At 40.5% G+C, this 9,506-nt stretch overlaps 1 long non-coding RNA gene across 3 annotated transcripts; it reads left to right on the forward strand.

Moving 5' to 3' along the window:
• Positions 1-622: 622 nt before the first annotated feature.
• On the forward strand, positions 623-7,825 carry LOC133926702 (uncharacterized). Of its 3 annotated transcripts, XR_009911166.1 has the most exons (4): positions 623-2,429; positions 2,856-4,728; positions 5,709-7,180; positions 7,296-7,825. It is a non-coding gene; the product is annotated as an uncharacterized LOC133926702 (long non-coding RNA). The 3 variants fall into 3 exon arrangements; XR_009911164.1 differs by having other exon boundaries at positions 625-4,728; XR_009911165.1 differs by having other exon boundaries at positions 625-4,719.
• The last annotated feature ends 1,681 nt before the right edge of the window (positions 7,826-9,506 follow it).

Raw genomic sequence — 9,506 nt, forward strand, 5'->3', positions numbered from 1 at the left:
AATTCTACGTTCGTTTCATACCTCAAAATGCAATCAAATCACAAGTACTCACTAACTTCATTGTTGTCACATCCAAAATTTCATAAATATGTTATTAAGCATTCATGAACATCATTAGCATCGTATTTGAAGCTTTGAGTAATTAACTAATGCATTTGAAAATAAACTTAAATTGTTAAGTTTAATTAGAAGTGATGCTCTGTGAAGGAGCTCACAAATTTTTCTATGCAACATAAGGTTCAAAACAATTTTATAAATTAGTCTATGTTATGTGAAGGATATTAGCGAATTTTTCTAGATTTTAAGGATTATTTGAAGTCTTAAAAATTAGAGCAGGTTAGAAAAGTTAGCAACTTTGAAGAATTTTTATTTAATTTAATTTTGAAGACAAAACAGTTAAAGTGATTGTATATAAATTATAGAACCCTATAAAACTTTGTAGCTTTTTTTTATACAGAAAGATCTTTGTTTAGGCACGGAGCCGATAAGTAGATGAGCTCGGGAACTGTTTTTGTTTCGTTGGTTCGTGCACCTCTGGACAGATCACAGAGTCGGCCGCCGCTTTCTCTGACCAAGTGAGGCCATCACCTCATCCTTATCTCCACCCACTTCACTGCTCTGTCTCTGATATTTTCTTCACAGCAGAAGCAGTTGCCCTCTCTCGCTCTCTTTTCCCTCGTGCTCTCTACTCTCTCCCTGGCCCTCGTTCTTCTTTCTTTACTGAGCAGCAACCACACCGAGCAGCAGAACCATGGCAGCAAAGCTCTTCCTTTGCTACTGCTCTCTCTCTCTCTCTTCTTCACCACAGAGCTCAACCGAGCAGTGCAACAACAGCAGCTCCTCTCTCAGTTTCCCTCTCCCTCACTGCTCTGTCTCTCGCCATTTTCGCCACTGAGCTCACGACCGCACAGAGCAAAGCAATAGAGCACTGAGCAGCACGCCGCCACAAAATCCAACACCCCGAGCCCAATCCGCCCAGGCCGAGGTCCCAGCAGCTCGGAGGAGGGTCGTGCACATCTGGTCCCTTTAGTTCCCGCGCGAATCCCTCAGTTTCCTCAGCCGAATAGAGCTTTCACGCGTCGTCTTCCCCAACTCCGGCGAGCCGATCCGGGCGCACGTCGAGCCGCGGCTGCAGAGCTCCTTCCGGATAAACGAGAGCACGGTGAGCTTAATGGGACCCTCCTTGCACTTTTTCCCGCGCTAGTTCATCGTTGGCCCGTCGCCGGCATGGCCGTCCACGCGGACCGAGCGCTGCCGCGCTATGGTGCTCGCCGCCGGCCAGGCCCTCCGCCCGGCTGTGCCTTAAATGAGTTCTCCATTGCGCGCTGGTGCTGCTTTTGTCCTTTCCTGGCCGAGCCGCTCGCCGTTCGCCGCCGGTGAGCTTGCCGAACGCCGGCCATGGCGTTTGCTTGTACAGGCTGTTCTGTACAGAGCACATAACCTGGTCAACCTAGTCATGTTGACCGGAGTCAACCTGTCTGGACCCACTATTCAGTCTTTGTAGCTAGCTGAGTAAGGGTAAAAATGCTCTGTGTTACTGTTTCGGATAATCCAAAGAAAAAGCGAAATTGAATTATTGTTGCAATGCTAAATCAGCTGAAAGTTGTAAAATTCATAGGAAAATAATTGTTGCTTCAAAAATCATGAAACTGCTTTTGTTAGCTTTATATGATCATGCTCTACATATTGAATATATCATGAGCCATAAAATATATACTGAAATTTCTATACTTAATGAGATGTGTTTAAACTTAATAATTTATAATTAATTTTTGGTAATTTCGAGAAGCCAATTTTGTTAATCTTGTTATATTTTTCCCTGTTGATTAAAAATATTCATCCTCATGCTGTACTTAATTAATTTTTTGTTTAGGATTAAATTTTGGCTTAAACTTAATTAATCCAAAAATGTTAACAATTAATAATAACCCAAATTAAGAAGTCAGGGATGCTATAGATTCATGACATGATGTATTCCACTTATATTAATTATCATGTATTATGGAGCATCTTTCATCGTATGTTATTTATACTCATTGAGATGTATCGTTTTTATTTAGAAAACGATGTTTTGGAGTGTCGTGTGTTTGAACTAGAAGATGAACAAATGGAACTCGTTATGTTGAGTCCATGGTTTTTTCGGATACGATCAATACGGCTAATAATTCCTAAATTATATAAGGTCTAATTACAAAAGCACGTGCGTGACAATTAAACTGTCAGGTGGACTTGTTTCCTACTGTTTATATTTCTTTAGATGGATTAGTACTAAATTCTTATGATGTTTTATCACTTATAAATATGGGAGAAGTATCACAACTTTACTCGGACATTACCATTCGAAGGTCAAGTCTACTCGGATTTGAGGTTGAGCTCTAGTCATGGTCAAAGTCGTAGTCAAGTCGCAGGACAACACGTCAGTAAAACGGGTATAACTCTCTCATATGAAGTTTATTTCAGGCAATCTTAGACATTTTGGAAAGCTTATGACAAGTTTTTTTCAATGGATATGAGCTCGACTAAATATTTCTTATAGTTTAGTCAGAGTGAAAGAAATAAGGTGTTGTCACTATTTTTGACCTAGTTGGGTCTTGTAGTCCTGTTGGAGTCGGAATCCAGATTGTGTATACCTCTTTTTATGGCTGCACAACTTTAGGTCGATCTCCTCATGTTCTCCTTTTATATATATATAGTAGCCATCATAGTTTAGGTTCGGGTTTTGCTTAGATTATTCTGTTTATACAGTTTCGCCGCTCGTTCGGTTTGTGAAACCTCAATTTGAGTACTTCATTAGTAATTAGCGATATTCAGATTGCATCTACCTGTTTGTGTTTGTGTTCTCGATTCGTTTGCAGGAAAATCCTTCTTGGCGAGCTCAATCGCGTCTTGACACGGTTGATAACCATGGAGTAGTGGTATAGTAGTTGCGAGGGTTTTCGATATGTTCTGTTCGGAGTCTTTGGATAATCAACGTCAAAGCTCCACCAATCGACTTATCATATTACCATTCGAAAAATGTGGCATATGTGCATCAAGTAGTATCAGAGTCTCGGTTGTCCATTAGGTAATCCCAGTTATCCCTTTTGTTTCGTCGTTTTTCATCATCTAGAGTTTAGAAAAATTGCCCTACAAAAATATTTAGATCTTAGTTTATCCATTGTTCAAACCACTTTGTGCCTTCGCAATTTTGTTTTCAATATTTGCGATGTTGAGTTTGAGTCCATTGTCGGTGTCTTTGTTGCTGGTCAAGTCATCGTGATCTAGTTTAGTGTCGAGTATTGTTGTTTAGTTGTCGTGTATCTCGATCTAACCTTATTTGCTATAGTTGAGATTTTGTATCTACTCATGTTTGACCGCTAGTCTAGTCGACCATCAAGTTGTGTTTGACCACTAGTCGCTTCAACCATTTATTCGAGTTTGACCATTATTTGAGTCGACCATTTACTCAGGTTCGACCACTAGTCCTTCTAACCAGTCATTTCAACCACCCACTCGAGGTCCAAACAGTCACTCTGACCACCCATTCGGGGTTCTAATCAGTCACTATGACCACCCACTCGGGGTCCCGACCAGTCACTCCGACCACCTAGTCGGAATCAACCACCTTCTCGGATCCAACCATCCTTTCAGGTTTGATAACCTGGTCAGAGTATATCTGTTTTTGGTTGCTCTCGGACATCCTACGAACTCATCATATCGAGCATTGTCTGACAAAGTTCGAGTATCACTCGATAGCCCAAACAGAGGTAGCCAAAGTTTAGAGAGAGATTATCTTTTTATTACCTTTATACTCCTGTTCTCTAGAAAAAGTTTGTGACCCAAATACCTCACTGATATTACAAATGACAGTAGAAGAGTTTTTGAATTTGTATCACATTCGAAAAAAAGAAAAGAAAGAAAAGCAAGCAAGAAGCAAAGAGTGAAAAAAATGAAAGCAAAGAGTGTGAAAAAAGAAAAAAGAGAATTAAAAAAAGAATCAGTTTGCATTGTAAATTTTGTTCTATTATACATGTGTCTGTTATAGTTTTTGGTTTGGTTGAGCTAGTTTTATGAACGTGTTCGGGTCAGTAACTGTGCTGAGTACTATAGATTTTTATTCAGCTTTGCTAATCTAATTTTAATTATTTTCATTCCTTATTATTAAATATTGTATATCCAAACTACACCTTTTCTCGATCAGAACGGTTTCTCCCCTTGCAACTATCTCATTTGTACCCGATCACGAACTAGCCACCGGTTGTGTCAATTACAGTGATTGGTACGAACACTTGTAAGAGTGGTAATACGCTTCTTGAGTGTGACTCCACATCCACCACCTAGTAGTTGATAGGGATAATTTATCTTTTGTTGTTTTCTATATTCGACTAACCATGGCAGGAGAAGCATTGGATGCAGATGAGTGTGTTTTGAGGGAAGAACTCACAATGGTGTTGAATGATCATCGACAAAATATTAATGACGACATTGATAAGAAGCTTGTGGAGATAAACACTGCATTGCAATATTTTAATGATAGTATTTTCATGCTCAATACACGCTTTGATCGAGTGGTTAATCAGCCATCAAACCTTGGGCGTGTAGATCCTCATGACGCAGCCTATGAGCAAGAGGAGTATGTCACAGATTATGAAATTTTGAGGTAAGAATATGAAATTTTGAGGCAAGAATAAGACGCCTTTGATGCACGACAATGGAATCTATTAAACTTCAACCATGCAGGTATGAGAGGTAATAATTTTTAGTAACCTAATATACGCGTTAATGATCATTTATTTGCTAAGGTTAAGTTTATCATACCATCTTTTTGCGAGAGCTTATGATGTTGAAAAATATTTAGATTGAATATGACGATTGAACAAAAGTTTAATGCTTATTTAGTTCCTGAAGTGTATAGAGTTAGATAAGTTACTAGTGAATTTAAAGAATTTGTAATCATTTGGTGGAATGGAGTATGTATCGATGGATTAGCATCTACCACATAGAATGCTTTAAAGGTTGCTATACGTAACCGATTTGTTTCATCCTCTTTTAAACGTGATTTGCGTAAGAAATTGTAGCGCTTAAACCAAGGTGATAAATCTGTAGAAGAATATTACCAAGAACTACAAATTAGTATGTCGTGTTGTGATATTATTGATGATGAAGAGGCTGCAATGACACTTTTATGGAGGGTTAAGGGGAGAAAGTCTTAGCCATTGTGCTGTTTCCGTTCTTTTGGTTCCTAAGAAGGATGGCAGTTGACGTATGTGTGTTGATTGTAGAACTATTAATAATATTATTATAAGATATAGTCACCCTATCCTTAGGTTACATGATATACTTGATGAGTTGAGTGGTTCTATAATTTTCACTAAAATTGATTTGCGAAGTGGGTATCACGAAATTAAGATGAAACTTGGAGATGAATGGAAAACTATATTTAAAACTATGTTTGGTTTGTATGAGTGGTTAGAAATGCCTTTTGGGTTAACTAATGTATTTAGTATTTTCATACGATTGATAAACGAGGTTTTATGTGCTTTCATTGGTAGATTGGTGGTGGTATACTTGATGATATCTTGATTTATAGCAAGACACAAGAACAACATTTTGATCATTTGCGTGCTATTTTTAATAATTTGAGAGATGCACGTTTGTTCGATAACCTCGAAAAGTTCACCTTTTGCTCGGATTGAGTTTCTTTTTTTCGCTATGTTGTTACTCCACAGGGAATCGAAGTGTATGAAGTAAAAATTGAAGCTATAAAGAGCTGGTCAACCCTTGAGACTGTTACTTAAGTAAGAAACTTTCATGGTATTGCGGGTTTCTATTGGTATTTTGTGCGAGATTTCAGCACCATTGCTGCTCCATTGAATAAATTGATGAAGAAAAGAGTGGTTTTCAAATGGGGACCTACACAGGAAAAAACATACAGGTTGTTGAAAGAGAAACTTACCCATGCTCCTTTGCTCCAGCTCTCTGATTTTGGTAAGATCTTGAACTAGAATGTGATGCTAGTAGGATTGGAATTGGAGGTGTGCTAATTGAAGAAGGTAAACCTACTGCTTATTTTAGTGAGAAATTAAGGGGCCAAGTCTGAATCATTTCACTTATGATAAAAAATTATATGCTTTAGTTCGTGTGTTGAAACTTGGCAACATTATCTATGGTCCTAAAAATTTGTTATAAATTCTGATCATGAATCGTTTAAATATATTAGAAGTCAAGCTAAATTGAATAAACGATATGCTAAATAGGTAGAATTTATTGAGTTATTTTCATGTCATAAAACATAAGAGAGGAAAGGACAATGTAATTACTAATACGCTTTCTAGATGTTATACTATGTTATCTCAACTTGGTCATAAGGTTTTTGGTTTAGAGATCATCAAAGACTTATATGCTACTGATTTAGATTTTAATGAAGTGCTTGAATATTGTAAAGAAGGAAAGATATAGAATAAATATGTGCTGAATGAAAGATTGCTCTATCGTGCTAACAAGCTACGCATTCGAGCTAGCTCCGTTCGTCTTTTGTTATTACAGGAGGTGCATGGAGGAGGATTGATGGTACATTTTGGAGCAAAGAAGACTGAAGATGCGCTGGCTATCCAATTTTTTTGGCCAAAGATGAGACGTGACGTCGAGCGTTACGTTTTACGTTTTACCACTTGCAACAAAGCTAAATATCACATAAATTCACATGGTCTTTATATGCCTCTTCCTGTTCCTTGTGCACTATAGGAGGATATTTTTATAGATTTTGTTTTAGGACTGCCTAGGATAATGAGAGAGGGATATCATACTTGTAGTTGTAGATAGATTTTTTTTAAAATGATATATTTTATATCTTATCATAAGAGCGATGATGCTACAAATATAGCTGATTTGTTTTTCAGGAAAATCATTCGACTATATGGAGTGCCTAATACTATCGTCTCAGATTGTGACAGTTTGAGTCACTTTTGGAGATCAATTTGGAATAAACTGGGGACGAAACTACTGTTTTCTACTACGTGTCATCTCCGGACTGACGGTCAAACAGAGATCGGTACACCGCACCACCAAGATCTAAAGTCCTACTTGGGAGAAGAAGAAGAGCTTGAGTCGAGGACAACTCCAATTCAAGAGAGGGAGAATGATGAGCCTATGGCTTCTTCAGATATGTTCAATACCACCAATAATCCTCAAACCATACAAGGTCTAATTATAAGAGCACGTGCGCGATAATTAAACCACCATGTGAATTCGTTCCTTACTGTTCATGCTTCTTTGGATAGATTACTACTAAATTCTTATGATGTTTTATTTCTTAGGAATATAGGAGAAGCATCAAAACCTTACCCGAACGTAACCCCTCGAAGGTCAAGTCTACTCGGACTCGAGGGTGAGCTCTAGTTATGGTCGAAGTTGTGGTCATGGTCGAGTCGCAGGACAACACGTTAGTAAAACGGGCATAACTCTCTCATACGAAGTCCATTTCAGGCAATCTTGGATATTCTAGAAATCTTACGATGAGCCCTTTCCAATGGATATGAGCTCGACCAAATATTCCTTATAGTTTAGTCAGAGTCAAAGAAATAAGGTATTGCATCACCATTTTGGACCGAGTTGGATCTTGTAATTGTGTCAAGGTTGGAGTATAGGTTGTGTGCGCCTCTTTCTATGGCTGCACAATCCTAGATCAACCTCCTCACATCTTCCTGTATATACACAATACCTATCATAGTTTAGGCTCATGTTTTGCTTAGATTATTCTGTTTTATATAGTTTCACCGCTTGCTCGGTTTGTAGAACCCTAACTTGAGTACTTCATTGGTAATTAGCGATATTCAGATTGCATCTACCTATTCTTGCTTGTGTTCTCGATTCGCTTGCAGGAAAAGCCTTCTTGGCTAGGTCAACCGCGTCTTGGTATGGTTGATAACCATGGAGTAGTGATGTAGTGGTTGTGAGGGTTCTCAATCTGTTTTATTCGAAGCCTTTGGATCTTCAACGTTGAAGCTCCACCAATCGACTTATCATATTACCTTCCAAAAGATCAGGCAAATGCGCATCACGTGAGGGAAGAACAGGAAGCACCAGGGAAGCATCTATTATATTTCTCCTCCTATATTTTGGTGAATTATTGATCAATTTTCTAGATATTACTCTGAGTCATATATGTATGTTTTAGTGAGTCGATGTCGGGAATCGGGTAAAACTTATTTGATGCATCTGTCGCTACCTTAATATATTCATCTTCATTCTTGTAACTTGGGTAATAAAAGAACTTTGGAATGCTTAGCAATACATAACTTATCAGTAGAAGTTGAGCAGTGCAACATCTATCTAGGGGTGGCAGTGTGCTAGGTAGGGTCGAGTCCCTGTGGGTTTTAGATCCAGTGGGGTGGGTTTGGGGGTAAAAACTGCCTCACAGGGCTATCGGGTCGGGGGCTGATCCGAGTCGGGTTTGGGTTTGGGTCCTATTTCGCACCGCGGGTGCCACCCAAAACCGGAGGTCACCCGCCCACCCCACAGCCAAATGGCCCACAGGCCACAGTGACACATAGTCCACACCACTCATGGACTAAGCTGGGTCACCCAGTACCCTGTTCAACACTCTGCAGACCATAGTCTCCGATGTCCGCTCCTTCCCTAACTCCCTATCTCCGTCCCTCGCGTGCAGCGGCTGCAGTTGGCACCATTGTCCTCCTCGGATCGGGAGGGTATGACGTGGCAAGGGCGCGTCACGGGACGAGCGGCAAGGGAGGAACGGCAAGGGAGTGTGACAGTGCAGAAGCGCGGGAGGGAGGGTGAGGGTGCGACGCGGGAGGCGTCAGTGCAGGAGGTGCGGCGAGGTAGGCGTAGCGAGGGGGGTGATGATGCGGGAGGCATGGCAAGGGAGGGCGACCGTGCGGGAGGCGATGAGGGAGTCACTACGAGGGAGGGTGATGAGCCGATGGTGAGGGAGTTGCGCCATCGTGCGGGGAAGATGAGCCGACACCGGGAATGATCTAGATCTACTCTTCCAGGTCTTGGCCCGCGTGGGCAGTGATCGGGGTTGGTTTTGGACTCGGTAAGCATTCATGGCTAGGTCGGGTTTGCTATCTCGGGTTTTGGGTCAGGTGCTTTCTGGCTCCACCTAGCCTCGACCCAACCTGTTGCCACCCTTACATCTATCATTCACAAGCTATCAGGCTTCAATTACTGTTTTAAAGGAATGACAAATTGAGATGATGAGTTGATTGAGACAAGATGTGGGTAGTGTTAGGGGCTGTTCGGGAGAGGAGACCCAGGTGCTATAGAAGTTGAGACATGATGTGGGTGTTGTTAGGGGTAGTTCGAGAGAGGAGACCCAGGTGCCACAGACCTCTTGTATCATTTAAGTATCGATGATTGGTGTCGTTGGTTTGAGCACTTTTTCGTATTACCACATATCTAAATATGGTAAAGATGGGCCGAATACCTTATAGGGCTATGACCCATTGGCTTGTTGGCCTATGGTGTGAGTAAAGCGTGCTTGTAGAGGCATCTAGGCTTCTTGG

Source organism: Phragmites australis, chromosome 8 (assembly GCF_958298935.1).
Source record: "Phragmites australis chromosome 8, lpPhrAust1.1, whole genome shotgun sequence".
Lineage (NCBI taxonomy): Eukaryota > Viridiplantae > Streptophyta > Magnoliopsida > Poales > Poaceae > Phragmites > Phragmites australis.